Source organism: Acartia tonsa, chromosome 3 (assembly GCF_053477335.1).
Source record: "Acartia tonsa isolate MP-2025a chromosome 3, ASM5347733v1, whole genome shotgun sequence".
NCBI lineage: Eukaryota > Metazoa > Arthropoda > Copepoda > Calanoida > Acartiidae > Acartia > Acartia tonsa.
In genome coordinates this window covers 17646819-17668205 of record NC_137262.1, presented here as the reverse complement: position 1 = coordinate 17668205, position 21387 = coordinate 17646819, and the positions used below count along the sequence as shown (strand labels likewise).

At 30.8% G+C, this 21387-nt stretch overlaps 1 protein-coding gene and 2 long non-coding RNA genes across 13 annotated transcripts in view; 1 reads left to right on the top strand and 2 right to left on the bottom strand.

The window, feature by feature from the left end:
- LOC145313514 (uncharacterized) overlaps nucleotides 1-21387 on the bottom strand; it is a 70993-nt gene that overhangs the window by 34902 nt on the left and 14704 nt on the right. The gene's annotated exons all lie outside the window — the stretch shown is intronic.
- On the top strand, nucleotides 8266-13437 carry LOC145313512 (uncharacterized). 11 transcript variants are annotated; one of them, XR_013877359.1, is made up of 6 exons: nucleotides 8266-8366; nucleotides 9787-9842; nucleotides 10656-10715; nucleotides 11952-12077; nucleotides 12700-12937; nucleotides 13376-13428. It is a non-coding gene; the product is annotated as an uncharacterized LOC145313512 (long non-coding RNA). The 11 variants fall into 11 exon arrangements; XR_013877361.1 differs by having other exon boundaries at nucleotides 12738-12937; nucleotides 13376-13427; XR_013877360.1 differs by having other exon boundaries at nucleotides 12738-12937; nucleotides 13238-13425.
- On the bottom strand, nucleotides 17850-18726 carry LOC145313511 (uncharacterized). The gene is made up of 2 exons (XR_013877350.1): nucleotides 18607-18726; nucleotides 17850-18109 (listed from the first exon to the last, which is right to left on the bottom strand). It is a non-coding gene; the product is annotated as an uncharacterized LOC145313511 (long non-coding RNA).

Genomic DNA, 21387 nt, shown 5'->3' with positions numbered 1-21387 from the left:
GAAAACCAGATTTAACCAAAAAATTTGACCAAAATTATAAAGGGAGCATGGTAATAAACCCAGAACCACTTCATTATGCAATCTACATTTTCCTGGATATTTTGTCTACGGTAGTCCATAAGTGTACAGATTTACAGTACATTGTTTCTATTTATTAAAGCAATACGTATGATAAAAGAAAAATATTCTTTTTAAGTTCAAAATCTATATTTTTTTATTTTTACCGATCCACTTCATTATGCAAATCAAAAGAAAATCAAAAGGAAAATGTTTGTTTTGCACTTTTCTCCACTTTTAAAAAATGATTCTGATAAAATAACAATTCTTTAAGGGATTTATGCATTAATTATAATGAAAAACAGTTTAAGGTAGATTTTAATGATTTTTCTAAATAAAAAATAATTGAAAAAAAGAAATTCTATCACTATCACTTTAGAGGACAGCTGCTGACCCCCAAGTTTTATGGATGAAGCTAAATACATGTTAAAGATGTTTTACCCTGAAAAGTATACAAAAATGTTTTTTGTTGTGTTAAAAAAATCCATTTTAAAATCTTGATTTTGAGGATGATGGCCTTTAAGATGCTCTTACTGGTAGTGAAGGTGAGCTAAATGTTATCTAAGTACATGACAATTACAACAACTTATTAAAAATCAGTCTGTGTTAGACATAATTTTATAGGGTTTTACTGTTTTTATTATGTTCGTCCTTGTTAGTTGGCATGATTGCAATCCTTCCAGAGTAATATTATTTTTATAGGTAATATAAAAAAAGAGAAAATTTATATCTTTATAAAATTGCATTGGCAAAAATGGTTATTAAAATATTAGCATTCAATTTAATAGAGTAATATATACTGTGACTACTCAATAAACTTATTAACAACTTTAAGAAAACACGGACAATTAAGTCCAAACAGAACTTTTGGTAAGTATTATAAATATAAGTACTTATTTTTGAGACAGCTTATTTAATTTTAGACATTTTAGTAATTCTAAACCTGTAACAATTGAGGAAGTTGTGGTCAAGATTCACAAATAAACGTACAAACAGATATGTCCTTTTGAAAGAGCAGCTTGGCTACAAATAAAACTTTTCTAAACGTAATATTTTTTTATAACAGCACAGTTTGTTTATCCAAAATTCCTATTATTTCCAAAAGGTTTAAAAATCAATGCAAATTTTATGCAAACAGTTATCAACACAATTTTCTGAAAATTTGAAAGTTTATCAAAAACATATTTTTAAGATATTTAACAAAATGTCAATAAAATTAGGCTCGAACAGAGAATAATATAGAGAAAAAAGATAAAAATAGTGTATCAATATCAGTAAGTATTTTTGGTTGATTAAAAAGTTAAGTGCAGACGAAAATAGGATGCCTAAGTATAAGGAACAAAAACTAATCTAACAAATTTACGTCTAATTTTATCTGCTCAAATTAGCTTCCATTGTCATATCTCTGAATTCATAATACGTGCATTAAGCTCTTATAAAATTTATTGCTAAAGTTTTAAGGGGTTCTTGGGTTTATACAATTAAATCAATTATCTAAATATAAGGTATCCATGTGATATGTGAAAAGAGAAGATTATGGCTGCTTAATTAATCTACACTCTAAACTCTCCCTTAAAATATGTATAGGATTAATTAATCTTCCATTGTCCTATCCCCGTTTCCCTATTGTTGAATGTAAGAGGATCTCCTTATCATAAAGTAAATTATATCATTATCATAAAGAAGTTATGAATTGTAAAGTATTCACATGAATTATTTCAAGAAGCGCAGCTACTCTCTAAATAGAAAGGTTCAACTGACTGCCCAGTTTCTGAACGTCAAGTACTTTAGTAAATTATCTAGGTTTTCTTATCATAGTTTAATTTTTTTTTATATGTGCGACACTTTCCTTAAAGAAAAGGATAGGAAGAATTTCTATTGCTGCTTTGTCAGATTTGTTAGAGAAATGACTTACACCAAAAAAATCACAAAGAATTTATAGATAGTAAACACTTCCAGTTAAAAAGTGTGCAATTAAAGGATTGGTCATGTCAAACTTTTCAATAACCAATAGTTTCTAGCCAATAATAGTTTTAATATATATTACGCCAGCCATTAGATTTGTTCTCAATGTTAAATCAAAACATTTTCGAATTCTTATAAAAGAACAAAGTGGCCTAATATAAGATATCATGTATTGAAAAGAAAACTCTGACAAAGATAAAAGTTAAGAATAGATTGTCCTAAATGGAATGCACATATATTTGCCAAACTTTGATATTGTTTGATATAATTTCCATTGTTTTAACTTTTATCTTAACATAATATCCCCTCTTCTTCAAAGCAACTGCTATGATTTTGGGAACTCAAGCTATGAATCTGTGAACTCAAGCTATGAATCTGTGAACTCAAGCTATGAATCTGTGAACTCAAGCTATGAATCTGTGAACTCAAAGTCTTTGTAAGCTACATATGATTAAATATGAACTATCTGAATATACCTTAATACAGAGTACACCTTTATACAAGAGTACAATATAGAAAACATTTCTAGAATAAGCCAAGGGTTCTTATTAAAAATGTTACACACTGCAGACGGACGGACATGCTCTATATAATAAAAAAATATGCTTCAAAAATTTAAATGATGTTTCTCCAGACCTGATGCAACAACTTTCATATTTTTCATGACAAAAATGTATCCTATACTTGTAAGCATACTGTCCAATGTTCATGCATAAAAATGCTCTAAAATTTGAAGGTGGGTGTTTAATGTATGGGCTAAAATATTTATTGGACAATGCAAAATTTCTTAGTGCATAATGTATAATGCAGAAACACACACACATACACAAACTTACACATACATAGTTACACATATAAACCCACAAAACTAAAACCACACATTAAACCATTGTGTGTAACTTTTATTGAATTTTGATCTAATTTAGCAAATGAAAACTTTTTAACTTGTATGGGAAATTCTTAAATCAGAGATACTAAGTTATACACATTTTGATTATAAAATTCTCATAAACATTGAAAGGTTTGGTTTATTTCTAATCATCTCTTACTTAATTACATATATAGAATTAAATAGATTAAAACAGAAAAATGTGAAAATTAAAAATTCCTATTTTGAATAAAATCGTTTTATCTTTTCTACATCATTTTTTTTCCCAACAGGTGCAGTGGTGTCTACACGATTTCCTTACAGGGGGAGTGATTTTTTACGTTACACCCCCCTTGGCTGGTTTAGGGATGTGTTGGTAGTGAAGCCCAGGAGGGTTTATCAACCACCATTAATATTGCCGGGGGGGGGGGGGGGGGTGGATACTTCATCTGCACTTTTCTGGTTTCAACTTTAAAAGCACAAAATGTTTTGAATCTCTTATCACTAATTTAACTTGGATTCCAGAAATAAGACAATAGACGTAACAATTTAGACTTATACTCATTGATGTAATCTCGGAAATAAAAATTATTTTAACTATGATGGTACATAAACAGAAAAAGCTTTCTATCATATACTTTGCAGTATAAATTGACTAGCTTTGCCTCTATCCTATATTGGCTCCACCCCCCCCCCCCCCGCTTTAAAATAAAATTGCTTTAAAAAAAGAAAAAACCTAGATATAGACCTAGATCCTTTAATACAGACAAACATCCAATCCTTTCTATGTAAGGATTACAACTTTATATATTAAAAATGTGCAACTGACTGATTACTATTCTAAATTTAATTTTATTCCAAGTTTGCTTGACTTAAGATATTTCTGATCCATTCACTGAAATGTGTTAAAGTTAAAGTTTACCAGACTGGAAATACTTAAATTCATCCACATTCAGACAAGAAAGAGGAAATTTTTCTAAAATACAAGTTTAGAAATTTGTTAGCACGCTAAATTGAAGCTCGAGTTAGTATGGGTCACTTATTCTGAATATTTGACATAATTGTGTTAAATTAAGAAAGAGTTTACTTTTTCACTTTAGATTTTGTATTTCATGTGATTTTAAAGAAAAGTAAAATTAAAAATATTTGAATTCCAGCATACGCAAATCTTTGCATTTTTCTACATATCAAGGAAAAGTTTTCTAACACTTTACCCAAAATTAATTATTCTTAACAAAGAAAAAAATAATTTATGTTTTCACTTACCGCAATCAGTAAGTTAATTTATCTTAAAACCGAGTAATCTTAAGAAGCTCATTTGTTTGTGTATCTAAGTATATCAATCAATTAATAATTTTAAAGTGGACTTAGAACTAGTCAAATAAGTTTTAAGATATTCAACAAGGTGGTAGTTGTTAATCAATATGAATAACATATAGTCACAAAAGGTATGCATTTAATGTGGGGGAAAGAGGATGAATATAAATTGCAAAAATATTTAAAAATTTGAAACGTGATAAATCTAAAAAAGGGAATAGAAAGCCTAAAATAATTGCATGCAGAAATCTTGTTTACTTGATTTTGTTACATGAAAAAAATACATAAAATTTGGAAAATTAGATACCCAATTAGACCTCTTGACAATTTATACTTATTGTTGGATTCAAAAAGATTTTTTTTCTAAAGATAAATCAGTTTATCTTGTCAGAAAAAAGAATACTTTAAAAAATGCCATAAATTAGCTGTAATGAAATGTATATTTAAAATGATAAAGGATTATTAGATTTTTAACTTTATTGTAAAGATTTCTATATTCTGGCATGCATATTGATGCATGTCCAAGATGTGCAGTGCAGTACATGATCATGCAAGAATGCAGTCAAGAATGCATGCTAATATTGACATGCAACATGTTTGCGACATGATGCAATATTTTATATTGTAATAATAGAAAAGAGGTTATAAACAAATGTAGAAAGATTATGTCATAACATATTTAAAGATTGAAAAATTAGGCATCTTTAAAATAAATTGTTCTCTGCAAATATTTCTTTTCCTAGAATAAAACAATACCTGACGTTTTCCTGCTTGATAATAATTTTTTTTTTGGCTAATTTCAAGATAGGTTTTTATATATACTTGTGATATAAATAATAGATTTCCTTTCCATTTGAAAAAAAATAATAATTTCAAAGAAATTTTCTTACTCATGGACCATGCTAGAAATTGTATTTAAATTTTTTTGGCGGTATTCCTCTATTTGATGGACATATTAACTTTAAAATACTACTACATTTATAATAATTTTTTATATATATCTTTTTATTTGATATTTTTGCGCAATGATATAATCTACAGAAGGAATTCTGCATTGTAGCGTGTATTATGTGTAAGAAGGAAAATTTTTGGCGTATGTAGTTAATAGGATTGCAAAGTTGCGGCTAAAGTATTTAATGGGTCAGTATCTAAATAGCTAGAGATATGTGTGCAATATTGGGATTATAAAATGGATTTAAGACGCCTGTTTTGGTGATTTTTAAGCCTTATAAACTATTCTGATGCCTAAGTAAAAGAATATCTATCTGTCTAGATTTCTACAACTTATTCACTATATATTTACTTTTAATGGATAAAATTTTATTTTGACCCAGAGAAAATCTTACAATTTCAATGTATTCTCACTTACTATTTGCGCTTTACTTCCTAAATCATTGCAATAAAATGACTTTGATATCGGCACATTATTTACGAAAAAAACATTTTTCTGCATGAGGTCTCAGATTTTGATAAAAACTTCCAGTCCCCTTCATTTGGTCATAAAACTAAGGGCTAGATGATTTTTAACCTTTTTAATCCATTTAAAGTCCGATTTTTTGCGCATTTTCTCATTGTGGTGTTTTCACAATGAAAAAAGGCATTTTTTCATGATTTTCAAGTTTAAAATTTTTACATTAATTTTCAACTTATATACATGTTTTATATATCAAATTAATCACCCAGATGGGTACAATATAGAATTTGTCTTTAAAATCACAAAAATCATGAATTACAGGGTGTCCCAAGAAAAATGTCAAAACAGGTTTTTTAAACTTTTGACACTGTCAGGAAACGAAGTTTGCCCATTTCTTGCCTTGAGAGTGAATATCATCCATTTTACAACACATATGAAGTAAATTTGGCGTGGTAACTCCAAGTTTAGACACCTGAGAAATTTTTGAAACACCCTGTAAAAGTGATTTTTGCGTCTGTAGAGCTAAAAATTGGTCCAAATTGATTATTTTTTTCAAATTAGCATACAAAGTATCTAAGTGTGTTAGGCCATAGTGTTTTCTGACCAGATTACAATTTTTATATTTTTTGGACACCCTGTATTTTCAAAAAAAATGAGAAATTTTTTTTTTGTTTTTTTAAGTTACCTAAAACTGTCATATAGATACAGATTTTGACTAATAACAATAATATTTGCCTATTTTACAAATTTACACACTTTTGGGACACCCTGTGCATGTTTTTAAAAAATGATGGTTTTTGCCCCTTTTTGGGGGGAAGGAGTCGTTTTAGGGCCAGAGACTATTTCTTCATTTTTGTACAACTTTTCAAGGCACATAATTTGTTATTTATACATCAACCGCCTCCGACGAACCGTTTTGCCGTTATTCACCGCCAAAGGCGGAATTTTGACCTTTTTTACCGTTCACGAGGATTTAACGGGCATTTTTGGCAAGAAGGCATTGATTTATCAAAATCACTCTGAAATACTTTTATTTAGGCTATTTTATTTACTAAATTTCATGTAAAATAAAAAATTTTTGTATATCCAACCCATTTTTGTCAAAAGGAATTTTAAATGGACGTGATTTATGTTTCTTTTATTACTAATGTTATATCAATTATTAATATTATATATATTCACTTCATTCACTTGTTTTAACAATTGAAATCCATCTTGACGAAAAACGGTTAGATTTACAAAAAAATTTACTTCACATGAAATTTAGTAAATAAAATAGCCTAAATAAAAGTATTTCAGAGTGATTTTGATAAATCAACGCCTTCTTACCAAAAATGCCCGTTAAATCCTGGTGAACGGTAAAAAAGGTCAAAATTCCGCCTTTGGCGGTGAATAACGGCAAAACGGTTCACCGGAGGCGGTTGATGTATTAATAACAAATTATGTGCCTTAAAAAGTTGTACAAAAATGAAGAAATAGTCTCTGGCCCTAAAACGACTCCTTCCCCCCAAAAAGGGGCAAAAACCACCATTTTTTAAAAACATGCACAGGGTGTCCCAAAAGTGTGTAAAGAACCACGTACATCTTAATTTTGGAATATGTATTTACCCTTATAAGCATAGAATATTTAATATTAGTGTACTTATTTTTAGTGTAGATTCGAAATTTGAAGCCAGATTTAACATAGGAGTTGCCGTTTTAGAGATATCAGGGGTAATAAAATGCCCCTAAGCTAAAAAAACAAAAAAACAGGAATTTGAAAAATATAAATACCAGGAACACATACTTTAAGTATAAATATAAAATATAAATAAATATTAAATATTTTATAGATATAGTCGAGGTTTATGTTACATAAAGCCATTATAATCTGAAACCTTCCCCTTTTCATTTACCCCGCCTACAAATAAAAACTTTTCTTATTTAGATCTTACACACACACACCCACGCATTCTTGTTAGCCTGTAAATAGCATGGTTTAGATCTAAATAAGGTGCTCGTCATTCAGAAAAACTTTTATAATCTAGACCTCAATATTTATTTCCCCTTTTGCAATGTCAGAAGGGTAAAGAATTTGGGAAAAGGCTTATTTTTTTCATCGAAAATGGAAGGCTCAAGGGGCTTTCAGAGATACAGCTGATACTTGATAGTGACCTACTACGAGTACGCAACGCTACGCCCACAGGCCTCACACTAAGTTAACATTACATATATATTTGTATATATATTACAGGATAACTACTTTGATATTTTATATTTACATACATTAATAAATATTATTTTTACATTTGCCTGTATAAGAGCACTTTTAATTTGCGAATATTTATGCATATTAAGAAAAAAGCACTATAATGTTTCAGTTCCTCATCCATGTTAGTTAAAGTAGTGAATAAAAGTCTTCAACAAAAAAAAACTGCGGTTTTGTGATTATCTCACCCATCCAATTATCCTATTATATAAAGTAATAAGCTTTTTTTGTCTGTAGCCAAGGATCTCGCTCACCACTGATCCGTTATGGTTCTCCTTTATAATGAGGCTTCTTTTAGGTCCAGGGAAGGTTTTTAACTATTTAGGTGGAGGGTATCTTCCACATTAACTCCCCCTAGATGCCTCTAGGGGCGTTGCCGCTAGTGCTTATTAAAGTATTAACTAAAACTGTCATTCTTATGTTACAGACTTAAAAATGGCATTCAATCAACCAGAAAAAATAAAACGCAGGATTTTCTGTCAGCTTTACAAAACAAGGTAAATTATTATATTCCAATAACATTAAAATTAAAATTGTGCAGTTTCGAAAATTAATGATGCAAAGTTTTTTAATAAGCTAGGTATATAATTCTTTAAATCAAGCAATGTTAGTTAGAATCTGCAAACTCATAATAAAATTGGATCGATTGTTTATTTTTATAGCATATTCAGTGGGTTACGAAAAAGGGCATTTATTTATGGAAAGATCCTCTCAAAATATATTGGTTCCACAGAAAGTGAAAGGGATATTTACACACCAAAACAAAAAAAATCAATGTTTTTCCGGGGGGGGGGGGGAGGGGGTAAGGTAGCCTCCAAAAATATAGTTATAAACCATCCCAGGACCAATGATAAGCTACACTGTAAAGGGGAACCATATCGGCTCAGTGGTTAGCGAGATCCTTCAGTACACATAGACACATAATCTGTTTTCTTTCATACTAGTGGCTGCGCCCCTAGCATCTATATATGTGAAGGCTCTTTATATGAAGGATAGGGGAAAATGACCTTAAACAATTGAAAAACTTTAATCTACAAATAAATACCTAGCTGTAAACGATCCTGGTACCTTTGTAAGGCTTCCCTAAAATGAAAAACTCTTATGGTTTAGTATTTATCAAAGTATTAAGCTTTAGACTAAAAATCATATCCAATTATATCCTATTTGGTCTGTTGTCTTAATAGTTCAGGTTCATATAAGTCCTGGCTTTGGCTATATGCCAAATGCTAGTTACTTTATATTTCACAAGCCGCAACACCACCTAGATGCCTCTAGGGGCACTTAAGGTATGTGGAATTACTCTTTCCCTCATTTTTTATTTCAGCTTATGAAAAGAAAAAGTGATCCTCCCTTCCCCTCCCCCTACCTTTGTACTGATAGATCTTTTTAACCACTTAACCAATATTGTTCTCCTTTACAGGGTAGCTTTGCATAGGTCCTGGTAAGGTTTTAAACTATTTTGTCGGAATATCCTAAAAATACATTCCCCCCTGCAATATTTTTTTCTTTTTAAAACTACAATTTTTGTGGGCAGTCGACTATTCCCCCCCTCTTAGGCCTCTAGAGGCATAACCGCTAGTATACATATGTTTGAATTTGACTGAAAAAATATATTTGCTTTAAAAAATAAAAAGGAGTTATGTAATTCAGAAATGAAAACCAAGGAAATTTTTTCCAGTATGGCGTCGAAACCAATAATTATCCGCTAAATTATAACCGGTTCTAAAAAATCATGAATTGCATTGGATTACAGATAATTTTCTGCCAATATTAAGATATAAATAATAATTTTGTTAGCCCGGGTCTTAGGATTCTCGGAACTACTAAAACTGGTGTTAATCTTGTAATTTTATATTTTTCTATCCGCGGAAAGCTGTCAATAATACTATAAGATATTTAACTACTATCCTTATTTAGAACAAATATTCAAGAGATAAGATATAAAGAAAGAAGTTCTTGAATGGTATAACCAGGTAAAAACAATAAACTAAAGGCTCTTCTATTAACAGCTTTGATTTCAAAATTATATTAAATAGAATCGCATGTTAAAACTTAATAAGCAGAACATTAATTTGTAAAAAAAAATTGTGGAAATACAAGATACTGTTCAAGGACGTAGTTTTATTTTTAAGATTTAATTAAAGGTGCTTCTCGAATCTCCAATAATATTGTACCTTGTTGTTCTAGGAAACATTATTTATTAAAATAGATGGATATATATGATTTTTATATCATACTTAGATTGTAGACTTAAAAATCTGCAGGTTTTAAATTAATTTAAAGACTTTCTGGTAACGATTATAACTCAACTCATGCAAAGTTAAAAATATGTAGGACAATTCTAAAATGTACAAAATAACGTTTCGGAAGGACCAACCCTAAGGGGGGGGGGGGGGGGTGTTAATGCAATTATCTCGTAATCAATGTATAAATGGCACATATTTTTGCTTATGATACAAAAAATCATGTTTTAGATTTCTAGTACCAGCAACTACCGGCTAGAACCGTTTGAAAACGTTGAAGCGGGAAAGAGTATTATGTGGAGATAGGTTTCGTGATGGATTTACCTTCAAAATGGCTGAACGGCTGAGCCGCCAACTGTTACTTTTCCAACTTTTTGTTCGATTTAGGGAAAAAAACCTACCAAGGATTACTCATGCAATATTTCAGATCGAAATTCGAATTCTAAGTGCCATTTATACATTGATTACGAGATGGTTGATTTTCGGTATGATTTTCTAAATAATTTAGTTGTTTTAGAACATATTGAAATAATACAATTTTAGATGAATCAGTCAAGATTACGCTACGTTGTTTATCACACACACTTCTACAGATGGATCTAGGTAAAGTATATATAATACAAGCGGATGCGCCCCTAGTATTTAATGGATTGAAAGGGGTAAAGAAAAAAAAGAAAATAGCCTTGGACCATTCTAATAATTAAATGTATAAAATATAATAGCTTTAATCTACCTTTGGACCTACGTGAAGCTTCTCGATCACGGAGAACTTATTCAATTCAGTACTTTTCTAAATTTTAAGCTACAGATAAAAAACGTCAATAATTTACTAATCTTGAAGCACAGCAATTACCTAGTAATAAAATTAATGTAAAATGGGATATTATATCCTATTATATAAAGTAGTTAGCTCACTAACCGCTGAACCGATATGGTTCTCCTTTACAGTGAAGCTTCTTATAGGTCGCAAGATGGTTTTAGGCTATTTTATTTTTATAAGAAAATGTCTTGGTATGGATTTAGGCTATTTTTCTGCCCTTCCATATTATGGGCTTACAGGATTTGGGCACCGCCAGGGACGTCGAAGGGGGGGGGGGGGGTAAGAGGTTGACCCCCCTCCTCCCTAATGCATTTTTAATTATTATCCCGCTCCCTACAAAAAGCTTGGACGACGACGTCCTTGCGTATATTATATAAATATTTTAACCCCCCCCCCAAAAAAAAAAGGCGTTTTCCCCTTAGAAATTTTTTTTTCAATTTTGAAAATTTGAGTACCCCCCACCCCCGCTCCCTCCCCCCCCCCGACAACGAACAAATTTTAGTTTAGGTTAGGTTATAGGCTAGGGAGCCGAGCGCTGCGGCTAGGCAGGCAAGGGGGCCAAGCGCTGCATACAGGCAGGCTAGGGAGCCGAGCGCTGCGGCCAGAGTTGGGGGGGGGGGGGTACTAAAATTTTCAAAATTGAAAAAAAATTTCTAAGAGGATAATACCAAAAAAATGCTTGGACGTCCTTTGGCATCGCATGTATAGGCTCCAGGAAAAAATTTTAAAATATTTCTAAGAGGATATTGCCACAGTTCTAATCCAGGGGACACTATAATTTTTCATTATAATAATCACGGAAATTGTCTGTAATATATACCTAATCTATATTTTTTCTTCACCTGAGGGTGTTACGGTGTCTTGTTGTGAGTTTTGCATAAAAAATTAGCCGGAAATCGCCAAAAAAAATATCAGCGCTAAAATTGAAGTGATTTTCTTTTCTAAAGGCCCTTTACAAAAAAAAACGATCTGAAACCTGTTATCACCTGTTTTTGGTAAACTTTATTCTTTTTTTTTAGGATGTAAGATAGAAAAGAGGAAAAAGTTTGTCTGTGAGTCAAGAATACATACCTACCAAAAAGAAAATGAACTTCAATAAACAAAAGAGTTGAATTAAATTTTTTGTCTTTTTTTTGTCTTTTATCGTAAAAGGGGACTATGCACGAACGAGACAAAGTGATTCAAAGCACCTTCCAGCATTGAACCAATTGAACTTATTTTTTTAGTGAATATACTATGTAGTTTATATATTTAATATTTGGTTTATTTTTGAAAAAAAAAACTTTGAAATTATAAGCATCTTTTGACAAAAAATCTTCAAATGTTATGTTTAGTTCAAATTGTTGTGAAAAAAAACTTTGAAATTTTAAGCATTTTTGACAAAATATCATCAAATGCTATGTTGAGTTCAAACTGTTGTTTAATCGCTTTGACACAAAGTATAATATTTCGATGCAAAATGTATATTTAGAAAAAAGGTTGGTAACTTGTTTAAGTTTCATTAATGTACTTCTGCAATTTACAGCAATTGATGATTTTTGCCGTGTTCTTTTATTTTGACCTTTGAACTCAAAAAATGCATTTGATGATATTGCACCAAAAAAACATTAAAAAGATTTTTCCATATCAAGTTCTTAATTTCTTAGTGAGATAAACAAAATATTGAACATAAACAAAATATTTAACATAAACCTAATTTATTCACGAAAATAATACTAAGGTTCTATGCTGAGGTGCTTAGAATCACTTGGTCTCGTTCGTGTATAGTCCCCTTTTAACCATAAATTAATTACATACCTGCATAGTAGGTACAATTCAGTCAATTTTTAAGATAATTTATATTTAACTAAGAAAGGAAGATTTTAAAAAAGAATGTATTAATGCGGCTCGTTCAACTGTTGCATAAAATTGTTTTGAGATATTCATGTTTATTAATAAAGTCTAATTGTTAGTAAGTTGATATCAAGAATCCTGTTTTTAGCATTTTATAATTATTATTATTAGGGTTGGCAATCCGTATCCGAATTCGGAATCCGCCCAATTTTTGGTCAATTTTGGAATTCGAATCCGGAATCTGTTTTTTAATAGCGGATTTGGATTCTTAATTGGTAGGCTAAAATTAGCGTCTTGAGTTTTTCTTTCAACTCCCCCCTTTAGAAGGCAAAGATTATCATCATTATATATAAAATCTTTTAAAATCTGGTTCGATTCTCGGAAGTGAAATATAGAGAACACCAAGAACAATAATTTTTAGGACATATGTAGCTCTTAATTTTTTTAAAAAAGCCTTCTAAAATATTGCTAGATTTCGGAATCCGAATCTGGAAACCGCCAAAAATAAGAATCCGGAACCCGCGGGAATCCGCCATTTTTTGGACGGATTTCTGTAAGAATCCAAATCTGGTCCAAAAATTTGACGTATTGCCTAATTATTTAATTAAAGTTTAGAATTTTATTATAGGTTATACAGACTTTTAAATAATAAATTCAAGTAATGACTTTTTTGTTTTTATTAGCGAAGATACTCTATAATTAGAAATGTTCATCCGTTCTTGATCTGGAATGGGGGAAAAACGATTTTCTTGGCGACTTGTTAAGACGGGCAGTTGTAACTTTGTATCAACATTCCTATCATTCATATGTGGTTATCATGTCTCCACAATGTTAGTTTTATTCACCAGAAATTCTAACGCCTTTGTAAGAAAAAACTACTAGTTTTCACTTCCACCAATAAAAATTTTGTTTTCTTCAAATTCTCGTTTATCAAGGTTTATCTTAAATTCAGTGCTACTCCTGTGCTTTTAAAGATATTGAAACAAAATCATTTTAGATAGGTCAGTAAAAAATATTTGAATAAAAAATGGCGACGGTACCGCCGCTCCCGCCGTCTGCCGCCGTTTTCCGCCGCCATCAAAAAAAAAATTTGTATTAAATTTCTTGCCAAATTGGGCAATTTGGAATCATTTAAGACCATGTTATTTTTTTCAAAAATTTTTCTCTTTACAAGCAACCCTGCAACTTGGTCATATTTTTAAAATTCTCGTTTATCAAGGTATATCTTACATTCAGTGCCTCTACTGTGCTTTTAAGATATTGAAACAAAATCTTTTTAGGTAGATCAGTAAAAAATATTTGAATAAAAGATGGCGGCAGTACCGCCGTTTTCCGTTTTTTTTTATTGCATTTCTCGCCGAATTGGGCAATTTGGAATCATTTGAGTCCATGTTATTTTTTTCTAAAAAAATTTCCCCTTACAAGCAACCCTGCAACTTGGTCATTTTTTTCAAATTCGTGTTTATCATGGTATATCTTACATTCAGTGCCTCTTCTGTGCTTTTAAAGATATTGATACAAAATCTTTTTAGGTAGGTTAGTAAAAATATTGGAATAAAAAATGGCGGCTGTACCGCCGCTTTCGCCGTCCACCCCCGGTTTCCGCGGCCGCCAAAAAAAACTTTTTTTTTAATGTATTTCTCGCCGAATTAGGCAATTTGGAATCATTTGAGACCATGCTTATTTTCAAAAAATTTTCCCCTTAAAAGCAACCCTGCAACTTAGTCATTTTTTTCAAATTCGTGTTTATCAAGGTATTTCTTAAATTCAGTGCTACTCCTGTGCTTTTAAAGATATTGAAACAAAATCTTTGTGGTAGGTCAGTAAAAAAGATTTAAATAAAAAATGGCAGAGGTAACGCCGCTCCTGCCGTCCGCCGCCATTTTCAGCTGCCGCCAAAAAAAAAATAATGAATTTCTCGCTGAATTAGGCAATTTGGCGGCGGCGTTAGACGGCAGGAGCCGTGGTACCGCCGCTGTTTTTTTTATTCAAATAATTTTCTACTGACTTACCAGCGACTCTATTTTTTAAAAAAAAGAATCCATTTCTGTTCATGAAAACTATTCTTGTTTAATTCAGTCTACAATTTGATAGCAATGCTTTGTAGTTTAAGAAGAATTGGCACCTGAATTTTGATTGATTATTTCCATTAAGTATTTTTTTAACACGTGTACCTCCTTAGAAAAATTATTTGAAGTAATTGCTGGTGAAATCTTGTCTCTATTTTTCAGTTATTTTATTATACACAATTTGAACTCAACAAAGCATTTGACACATTTTGAATAAAAAGATTCTTAACTGAACAGGGGTGTAAAACCTGTATGCTACAGTAAAGGACATATTTTTGCCTATTCAAATTCATCAGATGGTTTATTTAAACCTTAAGATCTCATTAACTGCTGAATTATTGTTGGTAGTTATTGTCAGGGAATCATTATTAATTCTTGAATAAGGGTTACCTCATACGGGCGGGAATGCTGTCAATGACACTCAAACGCAATGGCAGGATAACTAAGGGGAGCTAAATGTCTCCTTTTCTGTCAAAACACCCGAATTTCGATCTGAAATTTTGCATGAATAATCCTTGGTAGGTCAATTTTCCCTAAATCAAACAAAAAGTTGGGAAAGTAACGGCTGGCGGGTCAGCCGTTTTACCATTTTTTAACTATCTTAAGAGTAAATTAGTCACGAAACTCTCCACATAATACTCTAAAACCTTATCAAGCAGTTCTTGCCAGTAGCTGTTGGTACTAAAAATTTTAAAAATGGTTATTGCTATCATTTAACATGAATTAAACCAAAAATATGTTTTAAAAAGTTGATTCCTACATAATCAATGATTAATTTTTCCTGATAATAGGCAAAAAAACCCGGCTAAACGGCTGAGTCACCAGCAGTTACTTTCCAACTTTTTTTTGATTTTGGGAAAATAGACCTACCAAGGATTACACATGAAAAATTTCAGATCAAAATTTGAATTCTAAGTGCCATTTAATCATTGATTACGAGATGGTTGCATAAACCCCCCCTCTATTCGTAATACAATAAATTCAAACGATTAGACATCACTAAATTAGTCATCATGCTGTTTATATGAAAAAAAGCCAGCTATTTTCATAGAATAATTTAAAGTCTTGATTTTTTCAAAACTACATGGTAAAAAATTGAAATTCTTTCAAATATATGCCTAAAAATGTAGTTTAAGCTATTTAACATTAAAAAATATGCAGTTCACTAAATTCAATTTTATATGCATTTCATGTAACTACCCCTTTAATATGACGTACGAGTCATATGTCAGCTGTTTTTTTCCTATGATAAGAATGAAAATGCCTTGAATCACAATGCAACAATTTCCGCAGAAAACTAGCATAACCTTCACCAGACATACAGGATGCTTCACTGTATTGAAAATCTATTCGGTTCAGCAGTTAGCAAGATCCTTCATAACACAGGCAAACATATGTCCTGTTATAATGAGTTACTACGTTTTCTATATTGTACTTATTGTGACAAGAATAATAATCATAATGCCTGAATTAAAATAAAAAATATCAAGTGACATACAGACTTACTGGTAACAATTATAGTGTTGATATGCTCCATAAATCGGACCTAACTGTTGTAAGAATAATCAACAAAGTTTGAAATGGATAGGACAATTCTAATACAAATAAATAAAAATGCACAAGATCTAAATAGCCTTTTCCTTTAAACACTATGACCCTATTTGTATGTTTGAAAACGGTAGAATGAGGCAATCAACCTTTTGTTGCCTGTTTTAGACCATTGCATTCACTCATACTTATAACTATTTATGCCTCGCAAATGCATCATTTGAACCCTTTAATTATGACGTGGTTTTGAGCTGAGTTTAGATTCTATCATCTTCATTAACAACAAGTGGATGCCCAACAGTCACTTTCAAATCCTTATATAACAGTAACAAGTTCTTATTTGTATGTGTCTTTCTGTACCGAAGGATCTCGCTAATCACTAAACCTACATGTTCTTTCTTTAAAGGTACCGTACCATATGTCCTAATAAGGTATATAACTATTGTTGGGGAAGGAACTAGCATCCTCCCAAGAGAAATCGCCATTATAACAAAATAGCTACACCCCAAATATTTTCACCTTTCTTTTTGAAACTAAAATTGAAAGTGGGAGGGGTTCCGAATTCCTTTTAAAGGCCCCTAGAGCCTTAGGGCGTAGCTGCTGGTAGCCTAATAAACTAACTAAAATAGCAGCATATTAAAATAGAAAAACAGTTAAAGGAACATCATTTATAAAAGTGTGCACATAATTATTAATTATAGAGTAATTTTGCGACTAAAACCTTTATGAAACTACTAGAAATATAGACTGAAGATTGGTTTATTTTTCGAAAGGTACCTACAATTTTAATAATTTGTTAATATGAGTTACAATTTTCATACATTTTGAAGAAATTATATCACATTTAATTTCATGCAGTACAAATATTTTTACAATAATAATAATTCGTATTAACACATATAATTAAGATACACATTCAAAGGGGGGAGGAGTTCTGACACATTTGCGTAAACCTGGTATATAGGCTTTATCTTTGGACTGAGAGAGAGGATAGGTTATTAAAGATAAAATTATTCTTATATGATGAATTTTTCCAAGTTTTAAGATTTTTTGGATAGGCCTCCAGGTTCCGGAGCTTCAGGCCTTCAGGTGGTCTCTGTACAGGTAAAAACGAAAACAAAATTTTTTTTAAGAGTTAGAGATCAACTTATGAAACAAAATATGCACATTTTTCTTCAAACATGTGAATAACATTCAAAAAGATGCATATTTTGTTTTATAAGTTGATCTCTAACTCTTAAAATTTTTTTTTTTCATTTTCACCTGTCCAGAGGCCACCTGGAGGCCTGGAGCTCCGGAACCTGGAGGCCTATCAAAAAAATCTTAAAACTTGGGAAAATTCATCATATAAGAATGATTTTATCTTTAATAACCTATCCTCTCAGTCCAAAGATAAAGCCTATATACCAGGTTTACGCAAATGTGTCAGAACTCCTCCCCCCTTACTACATGAACAAAGAATAATGATTTTATAATTCTTTGAGCAAAAAATGTGTTTAACCCCAATTAAATATGGACATAACACAACTAAAAAAATAGTGCCTTAATTCCCTGTAAACGTGGTATCACTTTATACAGTAACTATTTTTTTTGTAAAAATAAGAATTATCAAAAAACGACCCATATTCCAATTTGAAGAAAAAGAAAGAAAACAAAATGAAGTATTAAAGTAAGAAGTTTCTACGGGTGTATCTCATTCCTGTACAGCATTGCAACATCATGGTTTCCTAAAAAACAAAAAAATAATTTAATACATTTATCCTTGTTTAATATTTCAGCATTTCAAGACAAAAAAATCTGTTAATTCTAAAATTTCTCATATATTTATCCGCGGTCAATTATACATCCTATACACATACATACATATACACATTTAGACGAGTATTTTTATTTTTTAAGTAATGGGTGTCTGGCATGGCATTAACTGGTTTATTTTAAAAATCATTACTCCCTTGATAATTAATTTATCATTATATTCCATCGGTTTGGCGGTTAACAAAATCATAAGGAACAAACAGACAGACAAACTTACATTTAAGTAAAATTTAGAGTTAAAATTTTGCATTCTAAAATTGATCTATTTACAACTGAAGATTTGCTGCTGTAGTGTATCAATCAAATGTATATGTGTGACGTATGCATGTGCATATTGGTAAAAAATTTTTGTCTGTAACTTAAGATTTCAATAACTAATTAGCTTTAAAGTTTTAACTTTAAACCTTACCTTTACTTCTCTATGATAATGTTGGTGAGATGTTTCAGGTTACATTTTAATCTTCTGAAATAAAAAATATCCCGTTTACTAATTTTATCTAAAATTCAACATTATCCTGTTATATTAAAAAAAAGGTTTATTTGTATGAAGCTTAAGATTTCAATAACTACTAAACTGATAAGAGTTATCCTTTATAGGGAAGCTTCACATAATTCACGGGGTGGTTTTATATTATAATTAAGATTTAATCATAGGGATGGTTTAAGGCTATTTTTTGTCTTACATCTACACCTCATTGAATACAGAGCTTCCTAGATGCAAGGGGCGCATCTTAGTCCTTATCAAAAGGTAAAAGGATCTCTGAGTGTGCGTCTGTCTGTTCGAAAGATCTCACTTACTGCTAAACTGATATGGTTCTCCTTTACGGTGTAGCTTTCTATAGGTCCTGGGAAGGTTTATAATCATTTTGGGGCAGGGTACCATTACCTTTCAAAGAGAAATTATTTATATATTTTTTTTACTTAAACTTAAGTTATGAATTGGAGTGAGTGGGTAACTAGAGGCTTCTAGGGACGTTGCCTTTTTATAAAGTACTCGCTGATGAAATCAAAAATTGATTTTATTCACTATTCTTTATAAAGTTATTGTACTGTACACACTTGCTAATCAAGGAAAGTAAGCTTGGATGTAGTAAATCTAATGATACATACTCGATTAATTCTTTTGCTTTTTATAAATCAGAAAAAAGGGATGTATTCTGTTAAAGTAAAAATAACCCTCCCATTTTTATCTCATTTAAAACACAATTTAAAGTTGAGGGTAGACTTCCCCTTTCCCTCTTCAGTCAAGTGTACTCATGAGCGTAGCCTTAGTTTAAGATATACATACAGTGTACAATCTCCTCTTTTACTGTACCCCTTCGTATTTAAGTATTACATTGCCAAGAAATATCATATCAGATATTATTTTATAAAACATCTGTTTTGAATAATGAAAACAAATATTTAAACAGCTGTTTGCATAATGTAAACAAATATCTTTCTATATTCCTTGGCAATATTATTAAAAGGCTTTTTGTAAAATACACAAAATATGTTGATAATTTTTTTAATCAATAAAATTGATTTTATTATTTTTACACTAAGCATTTATTCTTGTGAAAATGAAAAGGCTTTTTCTCGGTATCGTTATTTTTTTACTTAGGGGCATTTTACTACCCCTTATATCTCTAAAACAGCAACCCCTTTGTAAAATCTGGCTTCAGATTTTAAATCTACATGAAAAATAAGTATGGATAACCCTCTATATTAAACACTTCTATGCCTGTTAGGGAAAATATATATTTCAAAATTAAGATGTACGTGGTTCTTTGTAAAATAGGCAAATATTATTGTTATTAGTCAAAATCTGTATCTATATGACAGTTTTAGGTAACTTAAAAAAAAAAAAAATAAATAAAAAAAAAAAAAAATTTCTCATTTTTTTGAAAATACAGGGTGTCCAAAAAATATAAAAATTGTAATCTGGTCAGAAAACACTATGGCCTAACACACTTAGATACTTTGTATGCTAATTTGAAAAAAATAATCAATTTGGACCAATTTTTAGCTCTACAGACGCAAAAATCACTTTTACAGGGTGTTTCAAAAATTTCTCAGGTGTCCAAATTTGGAGTTACCACGCCAAATTTACTTCATATGTGTTGTAAAATGGATGATATTCACTCTCAAGGCAAGAAATGGGCAAACTTCGTTTCCTGACAGTGTCAAAAGTTTAAAAAACCTGTTTTGACATTTTTCTTGGGACACCCTGTAATTCATGATTTTTGTGATTTTAAAGACAAATTCTATATTGTACCCATCTGGGTGATTAATTTGATATATAAAACATGTATGTAAGTTAAAAATTAATGTAAAAATTTTAAACTTGAAAATCATGAAAAAATGCCTTTTTTTCATTGTGAAAACACCACAATGAGAAAATGCGCAAAAAATCGGACTTTAAATGGATTAAAAAGGTTAAAAATCACCCAGCCCTTAGTTTTATGACCAAATGAAGGGGACTGGAAGTTTTTATCAAAATCTGAGACCTCATGCAGAAAAATGTTTTTTTCGTAAATAATGTGCCTATCTTTATATGACTTGCATTGTTGATATAAATAAGATAAAACAGATAAGTAACTTTTATCGTCTTTATAAAACATGCGACATGTATTCTAGTAATCAAAACAAAAATTAAAGATCACAAATTGATAATGAAACACATTTTTATAAGGGATTAACCTGGGGAGTTTGAATCCTGAGAGTGTAATAAAGTAAAAATTTTCTATTGGATTCAATTAAGTTTCTGTTTCAAATTTTGATTAGTTTATGATCTGTTATAAACATTTTTGTTTATGATACTAAATGTCCAATGAAGGCAGAAAGAGAGTGATTTATGCTTGTGTTGCTGTGAGTTGACCTGATCAAATCTTTTATTTCATCTCTCAACAATACACTTCAGGAATACTAGGGATAATAAGTGCCAAATGTTTTGCGCTAGCACTGATTACCTTGTTGCACTAAGTAAATGAGGGGTAAGAAATGTAAGTGAGAGAACAAGGACATCCAGGCTTTTTTGTAAAGGTGAAAAATCTGAATAGAATGGGTAATTTTTATTGAAGGGTGGGGGGGGGGGGGTTAACACGAGGAATGACCCCCCCCCCTAAATTATGTATAAAAAAATTCGGGGGAGAACGAGAGTTAAAACACATACTTTGAGAGTAAAATGAAAAAAGACCTTTTTTAAATA